This window comes from Rattus norvegicus, chromosome 5 (assembly GCF_021556685.1).
Source record: "Rattus norvegicus strain SHRSP/BbbUtx chromosome 5, alternate assembly SHRSP_T2T, whole genome shotgun sequence".
In the NCBI taxonomy this organism is placed as follows: Eukaryota; Metazoa; Chordata; class Mammalia; order Rodentia; family Muridae; genus Rattus; species Rattus norvegicus.
The window spans coordinates 33,210,418-33,226,581 of NC_141538.1; the positions used below are offsets into that span (position 1 = coordinate 33,210,418).

Here is a 16,164-nt window from a genome sequence, read left to right on the forward strand (position 1 = left end):
TTTTCTTTTATAAATGTAAACTAGATGCGTTTTGTCACACCTTTGTATTCCTACAAGCTAAAATATATTAAATCCTCAAAAAATAGAGAAAGCTATTAACTAGTTAGAGGCATTTTCAAATTACCAGCAGTTTGTCTTTTCTCTGCCTTAAAAAAAAAAAAAAAAAGAAACAGTATTTGTTCACTACAGGTGTGAGCAAAACTCCGACTCCATAATGTTATTATTTAGAAAAATAATGCTGATAGAGCCTGTCTATTGCTTAATCTTTGATAACAATAAAAGTAACACGAATGAAAGTTTCAAGATGTAAAGACAAAGAATCCGAAAGGGTTGATGGGGACAAAAAGGAAAAGAAATAAGACGGAAAGACACACGGATAGAAGATGGAGAGACAATAGGTAGATAGTAGACAGGTGAATGCAAGAATAGACAGAGACAGACAGACAGACAGACAACTTAAAGATGAGGATATTCTAATTTTAGTTACTTTTAAAATTCAAAAACATATATAGGCAGTGTGAAATTATATAAGGCTAACGTAATCACAGAAATGGTTTCTAGAAGGCCTTGAAATGCATAATTCTTATGGAAATGTGTTGTTTCCATAGTAATAGTCCATCATACTAGGGCAGAAAAGATTCCAATACGAGATTATAATATTAAAATTTCAGAGAGTCAGCCCTTAGGAACCCTATGAACCTTCTATGAAGCCCTGAAGGTAAAGTGGAATGCTATCAGCTGCCTTCTCTAGCCTACGGTGCACTGAAAGGAGCTTTCCTGACTGCCCCAGCCTGTTGACCCAGAAGGACAGGGGAACTTGTAGAAAAGCCAATCTCCACCTCTGCTTTTACAGTAACTCTTTGCTAAGATGACCAGAAAGGGACTCAATCTCTACTGGTAAGAAAGAGAACAAGTTACCAGCTAGAAAGTATTTCTATATTACGGAGATAAACTTTTACTTCAGTTTCAGGGCAATTGATTTGATACCAGCATAAAACAGAAAAGGTTGTATCTAGAAGTTGTGGAATTCAGAACTGGGCTCTGGTGCTAGGATTACACAGGTAAAGCCATTCTGTTAGAGGCATTACATCTTAAGCTGTGTAGATGCTGGTTTAGTGATCCCACCTTATAAACTCAAAGCCAAGCACCTAGAACTCAGAAGCGTGAGCCTTGTTCGCCTCTGGCATTGTAGTACATTTTACTGGTTTTAGCCTTTGATTCTTAATATGAACTAACTATGCACCCCCCCAAAAAAAATTACAGTCGAAATAACTCATTCCCAATAAAATGCACTGTCCCCTGACTGTTAATCCGTATCACAACACCTTTTAGTTATCACCATGAGCTGAATTGTGTCCCTCATGTGAGTCTAAACCCTTACTCCTCAGAATGGGAATACATACTGAGAATACAATCATTAAAGACATTTAATTTAAATAATTTTATTGTAGTGGGGATAGGGGCTAACTCAAATTGAATGGTATTATTTTAGAGAACATCTTGTGAAGAGAGACAAAAGTTCACCCAAACACCAGATGGAGACAGAAGTAGAGATTGGGTTATTGTTTGTTTTTGCCAAAAAAAATCAAAAAAACAAAAATACTAAGGACTATGGCAAACCACCAGAAGTAAGGGGAGAAGCCTGGGATATATTGTTCCTTACAGCTCTCAGAAGGATTCAATCCTATTAATACCTACATGTGGGACTTTTACACTCCAAAACTGTAAGACAATTCTGAGATGTTTACCCACCCATTTGTGACCCTTTGCTATGGCAGCCCAATGAAAGATACACAGTGTCACTGTTGAGAGGGAAATAAAAACTGAAGCCATCTGGTGGTAGGACCTCAACCTCAGGTTCTGAGCAAAGTCAAAGTACTTGTTCTTGATAGATACAAAATAACAAAGCCTTTATATTTCCGATCTATAAACTCATGAGTCTTTGTTAAGCTTATTTAAATTTTACAGTTTGAGTGACTGTGGAGAGGTTATGGAGCCAAATGTAAAAGCTAGTCCTTGGAATGTCTGTGCAATCAGTACTTAGAAAAGACGAAACCTCCTTCCGTCTCCAGCACATGTGATGCCATAATTAGAACTCTGTGCTCAGGACTCAGCATGTGTAATTTGAAAGAAATGTAAGACAAAGTGGACCCACAGTATTTGGGATGGTAGCCAGCATAGTAAAGTGTTGAGGAATGGGGTTTCCACACAAGTAATACTGTTTAACTGCTTCATTAGTCTTTCCAATGTCTTGTGTCTAAGAAAGAAAATAGTAGCAGTCCATTAGTGATTCATTCACAGAAATCCTTTGGGGCTCCTGGGCTCCTGTTAACCTTCATTGGGTCTGAGTCTCTACTACAACATTGGATGTGTCCATAAATTAGAAATAGGTAACCAGGCGGCCTAAGAGACTTGGAACTTTTACTTTAAAAATCAAAGTTGTGAACTTTAACTTAACAAATTATAGCACTTGATAAATCATAGCACTAGTCAAACAATATCCTTTCGGTGAAGACAATTTATATAACTAAAAGTTAGCCAGTAGTAAACGCTTACTTGTTTCTTACAAAAATCCTGGAGTTTTGGAGGTGGCAGCTTGATTTAAATACGCAGCAACAGAAGTATTTTTAATTAATTCAGAACTCATCTTGAAGCCAGGCAGGCATTGGAAGGCTCCTTACTAACCAGCACCTCTCAGCACTTGCAGTGCCAGTAACTTTAATAAAGCACTTCACAGAGCTGATGGATGGATGGACGGTTGGATGGATGGATGGATGGATGGATGGATGGATGGATGGATGGATGGATAGATGGGTGGGTGGGTGGATGAGTAGGTGGGTGGACGGATAGATGATTGATAGATAGAAAGAAAGAAAGAAGGAAGGAAGGAAAGAAAGAAAGAAAGAAAGAAAGAAAGAAAGAAAGGAAGGAAGAAAGAAAGGAAGGAAGGAAGGAAGGAAGGAAGGAAGAAAGAAAAAAGAAAGAAAAGTAGATACATATTCTCAACTGCAATGAATACAAGCTAAATTCTGTGTATGAAAGATCTGGACAATGTGACAACAATGCAGCACAAGGAAAGGACGTAAAAAAGTTTGTCCTGTGCTACAGTCACACTTCAGTTGCCTTTTCAATAAAGTAAGGACACTGAAAAGGGTGTGTGTGAGGAACATCCTCCCTCAGCACTTAGGAAGTAGGGACAACTATCTCATGAAATAGGGAGGTGCTGGGTGAATCTGTCCTCCCCCTGACTGACTGTCCCCTTTCATTTCCTTTCTACCATCTCTTTCTTCCAAACCTCCTTCTGCTCTCTTTTCACCATATTTTATACCTGCCCCGATAAGGGAATGAGGAGAAACATCTGGAATCTCTTAACATTGAGGAAGTAGAAGCTAAGGATCTGGAGCCACCAAAGCTACGTGGTTCATGTCTGTTTTGGTTCCAGTGTTTTTATTTACACAGCAATTAATTATCTTCAGATTTGTTTATTATCTTTCCTTAGGTGTGGATGTGTGTGTTATGTGTGTAAGCATGTGACCATATGTGCACATGGAAGTCAGAGGCGGCTAACAGTGCTGTCTCCTCTCTTTTTGGACTTTAATATTTGATACAGTACTTCGCATGGAGAATTTACTGATTCCTTACGCCTATTCTGCCTCTGCTATTCCAAGCCCACACTAAAACATGGATGTTAGAGATTGAATCTAGGACCTCATGCTTGAATAGAGGAGTTTACTAATTGACCTGTCTCTCGTTTGTTTGTTTGTTTGTTTGTTTCTTTGTTTGTTTGTTTTACTGGCTGATTGATTGGTGAGACAGGATCACTCCACAGTTCCCTGGCTGTTCTGAAACTCACTATGTAGACCAGGCTGGTCTTGATATCACAGAGCTCCACTGGCCTCTGCCTTTCAAGTGCTAGGTAAACTATCATTTAAGTAGCTTTAAATCCCTTCTTAATTGTGCTACAATTAGAAGTGTGATATTGTGTTCCTACACTGTACAGTGAAAAATTAACAACTGACATTTTAGCCTCACATGCATAGTTTATACATAAATATAATCATCATACACTTAATTAGATAACTAAACATTAAAACAAATGGTTGGCTCCTAAGAAGTGAAAAGGCCTGCACTGATTATTGAGTGATAATACAAAGGGTAAATTATAAGGTGTGAATAGTTAAAGAGTACAGCTGAGATAACTTTACACAGAAGGAAAATGTTCAAAACAGAATTCTTTGGTTTCTGGAATACAAGACTGCATAGTACGTTCGCATGAGCAGGAAAATGGTACTTCTGATTGGCACAGAGTCTTAAGAATGGGGAAAGTGTTATGACCCTGTCTGTGATTCTGGAGGATTACAGTTTGAACCTTCAGAAGCTCCTTGTCCTCCAACTTCCTCAGTGCTGACCAGAAAAAAAAAAATATCCCAGGCATGTGACTGCATCATTAGTCCATTGTATGTACTTTAGGTAGTCAGTTTCATTCTCTTTGATGTCCCATGAGACACAGTCAACCAAAGGAGACAGAGAGAAAATTACCTCTCATTTAAAGTTAGAGTATGTTGCTTCCAGAGAAAGAGAAGGGCTTGGTTAACAAAAATGTGGGATTCCTCAGAGGATGTCTAGCTCCTTGACCTCCTACGACTATGATCTTAACGGTCAGCTCAATCCCATAGCTAGGCCTGGACAGGGAGGAACTTGAGCAGTACAGAGCTCAACTGTCTACTCAGGCCTGAGAAAGAATGTTCTACAGTTCTACCTCTACCTACTGCTCACCTCTACAGCCTGGACTTGGCCAACAATGAATCTACGGCTCCATCCGTGGGTTCTTGTTTGCTCCTCCTGGAGGCCTCAGCAGTCACCCAAACCCTGACCAGAGCTAACCTAAGGGAAGTGGTTAAAGGAGGAAAATCAAATCATATTAGAACTGACTGCACCCTGCAGGGAAAATGATAGACTAGAATATGTGAGAAGTTGAAAGAAAGAGAGTGATGATGCATAATTTTTCTCTGATTTAAAACTTTAAATTTTTTACCATATCAATGTAAATTAGGGTTATATGACGAAGCAAAAAATGGAGGTTAGAGGACAAAGGTCACCATCAGGGTGACCCACTGTATTCTCACTGCCTTCCATCTACAATTTTAACAAAATGAGTAGGGCGGATATGTGGGGGGAGGTTGGAGGGAGTAAATGGTGTAATTATTTTATAGTATCAAAAATAAAAAATTTTAAATGCAAAATGTGAGAACTTCAAAGTGACATGTTAGAAAATGATGACCAAACTTACAAACTTACATCTTTTACTGTTGAAGCATAATAAAAGCTCTTAAAGCAGTATGCTCTGTACCACAGGAGCAAATTATTATTAACATTGTATCTAGAAAGATACAGTTTCTAACTACCCAGGCCAGGGTCACTTCTTGTCCCTCATGGCAAATAACATTGGCTGGTAGGAACTAGTGTCTGGGAGTGGAAGAGGAAAGACTACCCACAGTGACAGGAAATGACAAGATGTAGGTAAGAGACAGCCCTCTATACGTGTGCAACTTCATATAGAGGCCTGGGTGCCAATTCCTACTACTATGTGCTAATAAGTTAAGTTATGATTAAACAACAATTAGCTAAATATGCATCACTATATAAAGAGTAGGATTTTGTTACAATTGTGCTATGGAATTATTTACAGCTGTTAAAATGTCTGAGTTGAAACTATCTCCATTGATCGGGAGGTAGAATCTGTGATATGCATGACACATACAAACAGGTTTCAGGATTACATGATTGCCATGACAATACAAGGAGACTAGTGTTTTTATACATCCATTAGGGGAGATTTTGTATTATGAGTTTAAAAATTCTATACTATTTAAGCATATTCAAAGAAGACTACAAAATGATCTTGCTATCACCCTGAATTTGATGAATGTTATTAGGAGACTATTTTTCTTTAAAGGAAGGCTTCCTTTTGCCTTTATCAGACATTGCCATAGAGGATATGTGGTATATGGAAAGCTAGGAAAGTCCCACCAATATCCAGGTGGTGGCAGTGGAGAAAGGGGCAGCATTCCAGATAGGAACATGTTGCAAATGCATCTAAAAACAAATCATTTCTGTGGCTTGTGAGAAAGGTACAGAATAATTTCTTCTTGACACATGTCACATAACCAAATGCTACCAGCTGGAAGGCAGTAGAGAGTTCCAGAGCCACAATAGATTAGATAGATAGATAGATAGATAGATAGATAGATAGATAGATAGATGATACACATACATACAAACATATATACATATATACATACATACATACATACATACATACATACATACATAGATGAGAAAAGACAAATGAACAAACAGTACCAGCCCTGGATGCCACCTGGAGAGAAGAGATAGGTAAGCTGAAGGAGAAAATCTGGTTTGCATCTAACACTGAAGAGTAAGGAATTGTCAGATACAGAAAAACAAATATCAGAGGGCCTAGAAGGAATCTGGGTGCACAGGTGTGTGGCAAACCCATAGAAACAGTTTCCTGTAAAGGAGACATGTCCTCAAAGCCTGATAATAGGCTGTCATGGACCTGAGAATACAGGGTGTGGGAACCAGGAGAAACAGGGGAAGGGACCAGAGAGAACAAACAGAAAGCCTGATCTGACTTCTATAAATTGTAGACAAGAAGAAAGGACCTAGGACAAAGAAGAGCTGAGTTTATTTTTAATTATGTCTAACATAAAGTGACATTGAACTAGAGTGAAGATTCAAGTTTTGTAAGTCCTAAATTTTATAAATTTTAAGAAGCTCACTAGAAAGATAAAGCTACAATATAAACTTAGTTACCTTAAATCTGAGGATCGAAACTACAAAACTACAAGAACAGAGCAGAGCAGAAGAGCCTTGTGTGGTGCTCTAGACATTGAATGTTCTGTCCATGATCCCAAAGAAGAGGGAAAGTGGGAGGGAAAGAGATTATATCAAAGTTTTGCATCGCCAAGGACAGTAACTTGTGAGAGAGAAAATATTTGCAAAATCTACATTGGCTAAAGGCTGATTATCCAAAATACATAAGGAATTCAGTTCAATATCAAGAAAGCAAAACTTAGGCTAGGGAGATTACTGAGCAGGTGAGAGCACTTGCCATGCGTGTATGAGGACATGTGGTCACTCCCCAGAATCCATGTGAAAAGCCAAGAGTGGTCCTTATAACCCAAGGCCAGGGGTTGAGGGTATGGAATCTCTGGACATTGCTATATTTCAGTATGGTTGTGGTTTAGTGAGATTCCTGTCTCAGGGAAATAAGGTTGAGAATGATAGATCAATACATCCAACATTGTTCTCTGACCTTAGTATGCACATCCAGCATACATGCACATATACCATACACATGCATCACACGCACAAATACAGGCACACACATACACACAGGTGTGCATGTGAACAAAAAAGAAAAGAGCCCAATTAAGAATAAACAAAGGGCTCTCTCCTCCAGCTGAGAAGGCTCAGCTGGTGGTGATTGCCCATGATGTAGACCCCATCGAGCCAGTGGTTTTCCTGCCTGCCTTGTGTCAAAAGGTGGGGGTGCCTGTAGAGGGCCGCAATACGTTCGCCACCACTAGTTGGCGCTGTCTTCCACTGCGCCCCACGTGGTAGGTCAGGATAGACTCCGCCATTGCAAGATGGCTCCAACCTTCGCCGCGCCAGCCGGCCCCCCCTTTCAGGTAGTTAACTGTGCGCATGTGCAAGAGTGCCTTCCTGCCAGGTCTTTGCCCATTCCGGGGCGTGCCTGATGAGATCATGAGTAAGCAACCAATCAGGTGTGGATGCGTGCTCGAGGGTTAAATAGGCGCCTAGCCGGCGCTCGGGGCTTCTCCATGAGATAGGAATAAAGTATCACTCATAGCAAGAATTTCTATGTCTCGCGTGCTTCTTGCCGGCGGAAAGTCGCGCGCGGGACAGGTGCCCTACTGCATCATCAAGGGAAAGGCCAGGCTGGGGCGCCTGGTCCACAGGAGGACATGCACCACTGTTGCCTGCACACAGGTTAACACAGAAGACAAGGTTACTCTGGCTAAGCTGATGGAAGCTATTAGGACCAATTATCATGACAGATATGAAGAGATCCACCGCCACTGAGGAGGCAATGTTCTGGGTCCTAAGTCTGTGCCTCGCCTTGCCAAGCTGGAAAAGGCAAAGGCTAAAGAACTCGCCACTAAACTGGGTTAAAAATGTACACGAAGTCTTCTGTACATAAATATAATTACAAAATTATCTTCCAAGAAAAAGAATAAACAAAGGAAACTGAAAGACGGCTCAGCAGTTAAGAGCATGGGATGTCCTTGCAGAGGAATGGGATTCAGTTCCCAGAGCAGATGAATGACAACTGCCTGTACTCTACTTTAGAAAATCTGACTCTCTCTAGTCTCTTTAGATACTGCCCGCAAGTGGTGCGCATAAACTTGTGCGAACACTGATATATACACATAAATTTTTTAAAAGCAAATAAATCTTTAATTCATTTAAATAAAATTAAAATGAAAAAGGGCTTGAAAAGAAATTCCTTGACCAAAGGCATATGCATTTAATAGTGCCTAAATCATAAACATTAATTAATTAGTAACTTGACAATGTTCCCCTGAGTTCCACGTGAGTTCTATTTTAGCTCTGCCAGTGTAAGTATTTGACAAACCCCTTGGCCAAATTCCAATGAAACTACAATCATGGCAATGCCACTGGACCTCAATATATTACTAAAGGAAGTTGGGTTGGAAAGAAATAGTGTTATTAACTCAGGTTCCATTAAAATATCTTAACTTTGAAAATGTGACAAAGATACAGAAAAAGTGGAGAACATGGAGTTGGGAGAAATGTAGAGTAGAAAGTAGAAACACTGATCATGGAAATACAAATATAATGTAATGTGGGCATTTCATCACCAAGAGCAGGGGAAGAATGGTTGGCCTCCCTCAGAGAGGACCAATCAAGAGATTATGCACTTGTGTGAGCAAGCTGGATGATAAGAAATAGAATACTTTAAATTATATTATCAGGATGGAGTTTAATCCTTCAGAAGCATCCTGAGGTACCATAGTAAACAGCAACTATGATGTGGTTATCACCTGGTTCACACAAAATGGAGACACGAGATGCATGTCACAGATTGCACTGTTAGAATAGAGGCAACTGCAGCCATGGTCATGGATATGGGATAAAGAATTGTTTCTGAATCAGAGAAAGGACTGAAAGAGCTTGAGACCCCATATGTACAACAATGCTAAGCAACCAGAGCTTCCAGGGACTAAGCCACTACCCTAAGACTATACATGGACTGACCCTGGACTCTGACCCCATAGGTAGCAATGAATATCCTAGTAAGAGCACCAGGGGAAGGGGAAGTCCTTGGTCCTGCCAAGACTGAACACCCAGTTAATGTGATTGTTGGGGGGTAGGGCAGTAATGGGGGGAGGATGGGGAGGGGAACACCGATAGAGAAGGGGAGGGGGAATGGTTAGGGGGTGTTGGCCTGGAAACTGGGAAAGGGAATAACAATCAAAATGTAAATAAGAAATACCCAATGTAATAAAGATTTTAAAAAAAGAAAAAGAAATACCCAATTTAATAAAGATGAAAAAAAAAAAGAATTGCATCTGCCTCTTCAAAGCATAATCTAAGTGGAGAGAGGAATAGTTTGAACACAAGTTCAATAGAATACCAAAGGGCCCAGTCTCTGTGGAAGGGATAAAAATGGCCAGCTCATGACCATACATACGGCAAGCTTAAAACAAAGTAATAATAACCCTGGCACTGGAGGAATGATTTATAAGAATTTTGATCATATCTGCTACTACCGCTCCTACTACCTGCTGGATCTTCAGTTATAGGATCCAGGATCTGTTATACCTAATGCATTGCATTATAATAAAAATTAATCACTTCATATTAAAGTTGAAATACCGTATGCATTCAATTTAATGCTAATAAAACACAAAGGCAAGTGAGTGGCAAAACTGCTCTTGCAAACAACGTTAAATCTGAATAAATTATTGTTGAAAATGACTAATAAAAATCACAGAATGTCCCCCTTGATAATTTTACCTCATGTGTGTATTTTGTGGGGGATTGCGGGGTACAAGGTCAGAACCATGTGTCCACATGTGTGCACCCATATATACATGGGTGCATGTGAGGTCAGAAACTGATGTCATATGTTTACCCCAGGGTCTCTTACTCAATGTAGAGATCACTGGTTCCACTACACCATCTGTTCAGCAGCCTATGGGGTTCCTCTTGCCTCTATCTTGTCATTGCTGGGATTACAGTCATATACTCTATCTTATTACTTGTGTACTGGAGATATGAACTCAAGCACACAGCAAGTACTTTACCAACTGATTTATCTCCCCAGAACTGCACCTTTTACTCTTTAGTATTTGTAGAGTAATGCCTCCTATATTGTCATGCTCATAACTGAATTATTGCCATGGAGTAGGGTAAAGTGATCTCTTCATAGAAAGAATTCTATAGCACACATGATGAGACCACACATTTAATGCAATAACTTCTTTGCTGAGTGTGGTTTAATTTTCTCTTGGGGAATAGATTACACATAGCTCTATGACTTGGAAGGGGTTAATTTCCTAAGGATAATCTAGCTGCTCCCAAAGGGGATTAGGTAGCTTGTGTGATTCAAGTGGATAAGTATTCTATACCAAACACTAAGGCCCTTGTGAAGACAAGGAAGTACCAAATCAGAGAAGTGCATGGTGCCAATAGCTTGCCACTGCCCAGTTAGACATGGAGTGCTTCTGCCCTCTGAGCTGGTGCCTTTTTCCCACACTGTAACATCTAAGAGAGGGCAGGATGGACACCCACTAGCACATAAAAGCCTCACACAAGCACCAAGGCCTAGCTGCACAATGACCTAGAAACCCAGAACAGACTCTCAGATGTGTCAACCCAGCTAGTTCTCTAACCTGTAACTCAAACCCATTTATCATGGAGTCTTAGACAGGTTCAGATCTCAAGTTGCTCTGACAGTGACAGTTTTACTCTTTCTGTTTAGCCCCACAGCTGACATTCAGATGATAAACTTTACACTCCCAAATCCAGGTGACTGAGTTGGTCTTAAACAGCATTCCTGACCCTGACACCGGTCTTAGGTCAAAGTTCTATCAGTATAAAAACACAACTGTCACCTCAAAGAGTTGGTTTATTCTGGAGCTAAGTATGAGTGGGTGTGGCCTAGGAACACAGATTTGGGTTACTCCCAGTGTCTTAGCTATTCCATGAAGTTTTTATAGTCAAAAACAAAAAAACAAAAAGCAAAGAAAGCTATAAATCATGACACTTGAAAAACAATGGCTGGAACACTGGGGAGGTGGGCTGTAGTAAAGCAGCGAGAATCTCAGAGCTATTGGCTGACACTTTTAGCTCTTAGATTGGGGGGCCATAATGATCTGCTAAGTTACTACATTACAAAGGCAAACTCGTGCACTACATAGCAAATGATTTACCTAATGGTCACAAAGCAGTTAGGTCAGGTACAGGTCAGGTGAGTGGCTATTTAGAGGGCCCAAGAAAATATGGCTCTGCACCTGCAACGTTACAAACTGCACTACTAAAGTTCTGATTGGTTAATCAGCTTTGTAGCAGTTTGGTTGAAGGGGCAGCATCCCTCTGGGAACTTCCATCTACAGCTCTGTTTTCACAAAACAGTGACATGAATTCAGCGCAAGGTGTAGAACAGAAGTCCCTAGATCCCTTTTTTCCATTAGCTTCCCCTTCCCCTCTCAAGAGGAGTGCTGCTAATTAGAGAAATATAAGTTGAACCAACTAAAGAAGACACCTTTCCTGAGAAGAGAAGGTGATGCACATGCTAGGAGTTTTTTCTCTCTTCTACCATTTAATCATATATTGAGCATGGTGAACAGATTAGATCTCACCTAAGAGTAAACTCAACATGCTTGCCTCACATTTCCCACAGCACCTTCAGACCCTAGCTGTCAGATCTGTCCTCTCTAGTGTAGTCAGAGCTGTGCTCTCTCTGCTAACTTATCTAACTAAGCAGTTATTATTCTCTAAACTCCCCTTGTAGACAGAGCATTTAGAGAGTCCCTCTAAAGGAAAGGTGATGAATAGGGACCTGTGTTTTAATGCCATGTGTCTGTATCAAACAAAACCTTGGTAGCATCGTAATAGATATTTTGATCCCCCAATTTTTACCACCAATCATTCATTTAATGCTATGTTACATTACGTAGATGAGATAGTACTAGTTTTCGTGCTCTTGAATAAAAACAAATTATTTGGGGCAGGTCCCTAGATTTTATAACCTATTCAAGGTAAAAATCATCTGAAACCAATACTCTACCAACCTTCATTAAGAAAAGGTTCCCACCCTTACAAAAGCCCACAGGAGAATGATATCTTCAAGGTTGTAATAACAAGATCATATTCTCATACACTCTGTACACATTTCTGAGGAGAGAAAAAATAATAAGCCCCTTGTGGAATAGATTGCTGTAAGACTTTTCTGTCTTTCCAAGATCATAGCAAAAGGTTGTATAATCAGTCAAATATTTTTAATAGAAATGAATGAAGAACCTTGGTGAGGCATATTTTAGCACTTTTGAAAAAAAATTAGGTCATGGTGACTACTTCCAAGATTTGGACAAAATTTAAATCCAAACCATGTGGGTAATGGTGAATGGTATTTCCATCTGGCAACTAGTTTGTGGTGGTCTTAGCTTGATTATCAGCAAGACAGAGCATAGACAGCTGTCTGGTTCACACTATCAACAGGCTTGTGATTAAATAGCATTATAAGTAGGTTTCCCAGAGGAAATTTACACATAGTTGAGAGCCACGAATGTGTAAAAACAATTCCAACAAACACACACACTTTTCTTCACAGAAAACTATTGAATCAAAGTCAGTGGTCCTCATTAGTGAAAAGGTTATATAAGTCACAACATGTTATGAGGTAATTTCCTATACCCTTGAGATCTCAATAAAGAATTACCATGTTCCAGAATCCTCAGGATTAATAGACCCAGGAACTTAAATATTAGAAATGGTAGTAGACCAAGAGCTTCTCCATGTTCCCAAAATTATTTTGAATTTGAAAAGATAATAGCCAAACAAGAAGTGATAAGACACTCAAACAGGACAAGAAGGAATGTGGGGTTCTGAGGGTAGAAGGATGGGCTTGGGTATCAGAGAGATCTGCATTTAAGTATTCCTTCTGCTGTACAAAACTGCATAACTGATTGTTGAATTCTTAAGAATTCAACAGAGAATGGCCTTGTCAGGCATCAATGGGAGGAGAGACCCTTGGTCCTGTCAAGGCTCAGTGTCCCAGTGTAGGGGAATGTCAGGGCAGGGAAGTGGGAGGGAGAGGATATGTGGGTGAGGGAGCACCCTCACAGAAGCAGGGGTAAGGGTGATGGGATAATGGGTTTCTGGAGGGGAAACCAAGAAAGGGGACAACTTTTAAAATGTAAATTAAAAATCCAATAAAAGAAAAAAATCAATATAATATTCATTGAAGGTTTATTTCATGGGTCATATTTTGAGTATTTGGTGAAGATTAGTTATATGTCTACTGACAAGGTAGTTGCCGAAAATACATTCGGTACTGTTTGTGAGGAGGAATTTTCAAAATGTGGTTAATAGAATATGGCTGATGAGAGGAAAAGTAAATTAATTTCCAGGTTTTTGGCACTGACAACTGGGCAGATGGGGGTGGGGTGCGTGGCTTTCACTGTAAGAAAAAAATGGAGGATAGGGACTGGATTGAGAAAAGAAAATGATGCTCTCAGTTTAAGTATGTCTCTGAAAAACATTGACATAGTGGTCAACAAACCATTGGATAAAATGTCTAGTTTGAGGAAGAAAAAATATATTGAACTGTAAATGTACATCTATAATGTACTAGCAGAAAAGAGACCTCAAGCCACAAAAATAGATCAGCTCCTGAAAACAGAAGGTGCAGACAGTACATAAAACATAGTCAAGTATAAAGTCAGGAGAAGTGACACCACTCTGCCTTGTGTTTAGAAAAAAATGGATGCTAAGATAAGATGGGGGTGCCCAGCACCCAAACCTCGCTAATCCCAGCCCACAGCTCCCTGCTCCTAAACCCCTTGGAAGAGAGAGCTGATAGCCCAGAAGTGTGGGCAAACCTGAAACGTCAGGGCAGGAGAGACTGCCACTTCTGCCCACCTTTGCCCACATCCCTGGCCCAAGAGGAAACTGCATAGGGCCTCTGGGCACAGGAAGAGAGGGGCAGTCAAGCTGCAGGGGCCCTGCAGTCCAGAATGCGCTCAGATCTGAATGGGCATGGTCAAACAGCTCCCTGCACCCAAATCCCATGGGAGGGAGAGCTAGACTTCAGAGGGGCAGACACGCCTGGGAAACGAGAGACTACTCTCTGCCCACATTACTGACTCTAAAGGAAAACACCTAGTGCCATCTGGGCCCCCTGTGCACAGGGACCCAGGAGAAGCAGGGGCAGGCCCTTCTGGTTCCAGCTCAAAGGAACAGCCGAGAGACAGAAAGTAGAACACTCTGTTCCCATAGCTGGCTGAAAGAAAAAAGGAAAACAGGTCTACAGCACTCCTGACACACAGGCCTATAGGACGATCAAGCCACTGTCAGGAATAGCAAAACAAAGTACCACAAGAGACAACCTGATGACAAGAGGCAAACGCAGGAACCCAACCAACAGAAACCAAAACTAGATGGCATCATCAGAGCCCAATTCTCCCACCAAAGCAAACACTGAATATCCAAACACACCAGAAAAGCAAGATCTAGATTTAAAATCAGATTTGATCATGATGATGAAGGACTTTAAGAAAGGTCTAAAGAACTCCCTTAGAGAAATGCAGGAAAACACAAGTAAACAAGTAGAAGCCCTTAAAGAGGAAACACAAAAATCCCTGAAAGAACGACAAGAAAACACGAACAGACAGGTGAAGGAATTGAAAATGGAAAGAGAAAAATAAAGCACAAAGGGAGACAACCGTAGATATAGAAAACCAAAGGAAGAGACAATGAGCCATAGATACAAGCATCACCAACAGAATACAATAGAAGAGAGAATCTCAGGGGCAGAAGATTCCATAGAAATCATTGACTCAACTGTCAAAGATAATCTAAACCAGAAAGAGCTACTGGCTCAAAAGATACAGGAAATGCAAGACACAATGAGAAGATCAAACCTAAGGATAATAGGTATAGAAGAGAGTGAAGAAACCCAACTCAAAGGACCACTAAATATCTTCAACAAAATCATAGAAGAAATCTTCCCTAACCTAAAGAAAGAGATGCCCATAAACATACAAGAAGCCTACAGAACTCCAAATAGATTGGACGAGAAAAGAAAATCCTCCCATCACATAATAGTCAAAACACCAAATGCACAAAACAAAGAAAAAATATTAAAAGCAGTAAGGGAAAAAGGACAAGTAACATATAAAGGCAGACATATCAGAATTAGACCATACATCTCAACAGAGATTATGAAAGACAGAAGATCCTGAACAGATGTCATACAGACCCTAAGAGAATGCAAATGCCAGCCCAGGTTACTGTATCCAGCAAAACTCTCAATTAACATAGATGGAGAAACCAAGATATTCCATGACAAAACCAAATTTACACAATATCTTTCTACAAATCCAGCCCTACAAAGGATAATAAATGGTAAAGCCCAACACAAGGAGGCAAGCAACACCCTGAAAAAACCAAGAAAGTAATCGTTTTGCAACAAAACAAAGAGAACACAATCTCACAAACATAATCTCACCTCCAAATACGAAGATAACAGGAAGCAACAATCATGATTCCTTAATATCTCTCAACACTAATGGACTCAATAACAATAAAAGGCACAGATTAACAAACTGGACATGTAATGAGGACCCAGCATTTTGCTGCCTACAGGAAACACACACCTCAGAAACAAAGACAGACACTAACTCAGAGTAAAAGGCTAAAAAACAACTTTCCAACCAAATGGTCTGAAGAAGGAAGCTGGAGTAGCCATTCTAATATCTAATAAAATCGATTTTCAACCAAAAGTCATCAAAAGAATAAGGAAGGACACTTCATATTCAACAAAGGAAAAATCCTCCAAGGTGAAGTCTCAATCCTAAATATCTATGC

At 40.1% G+C, this 16,164-nt stretch overlaps 1 protein-coding gene across 18 annotated transcripts in view; it reads right to left on the bottom strand.

The window, feature by feature from the left end:
* Positions 1-16,164, bottom strand: part of Slc26a7 (solute carrier family 26 member 7) — a 138,013-nt gene that overhangs the window by 108,402 nt on the left and 13,447 nt on the right. For 2 of the 18 annotated variants that reach the window (XM_087547878.1, XM_087547876.1), the window contains exons 1-2: positions 7,557-7,780; positions 4,777-4,884 (exon numbers count right to left, since the gene is read on the bottom strand). The gene's annotated coding sequence lies outside the window, so the exon portion shown is untranslated. 18 annotated transcript variants of the gene reach the window in all.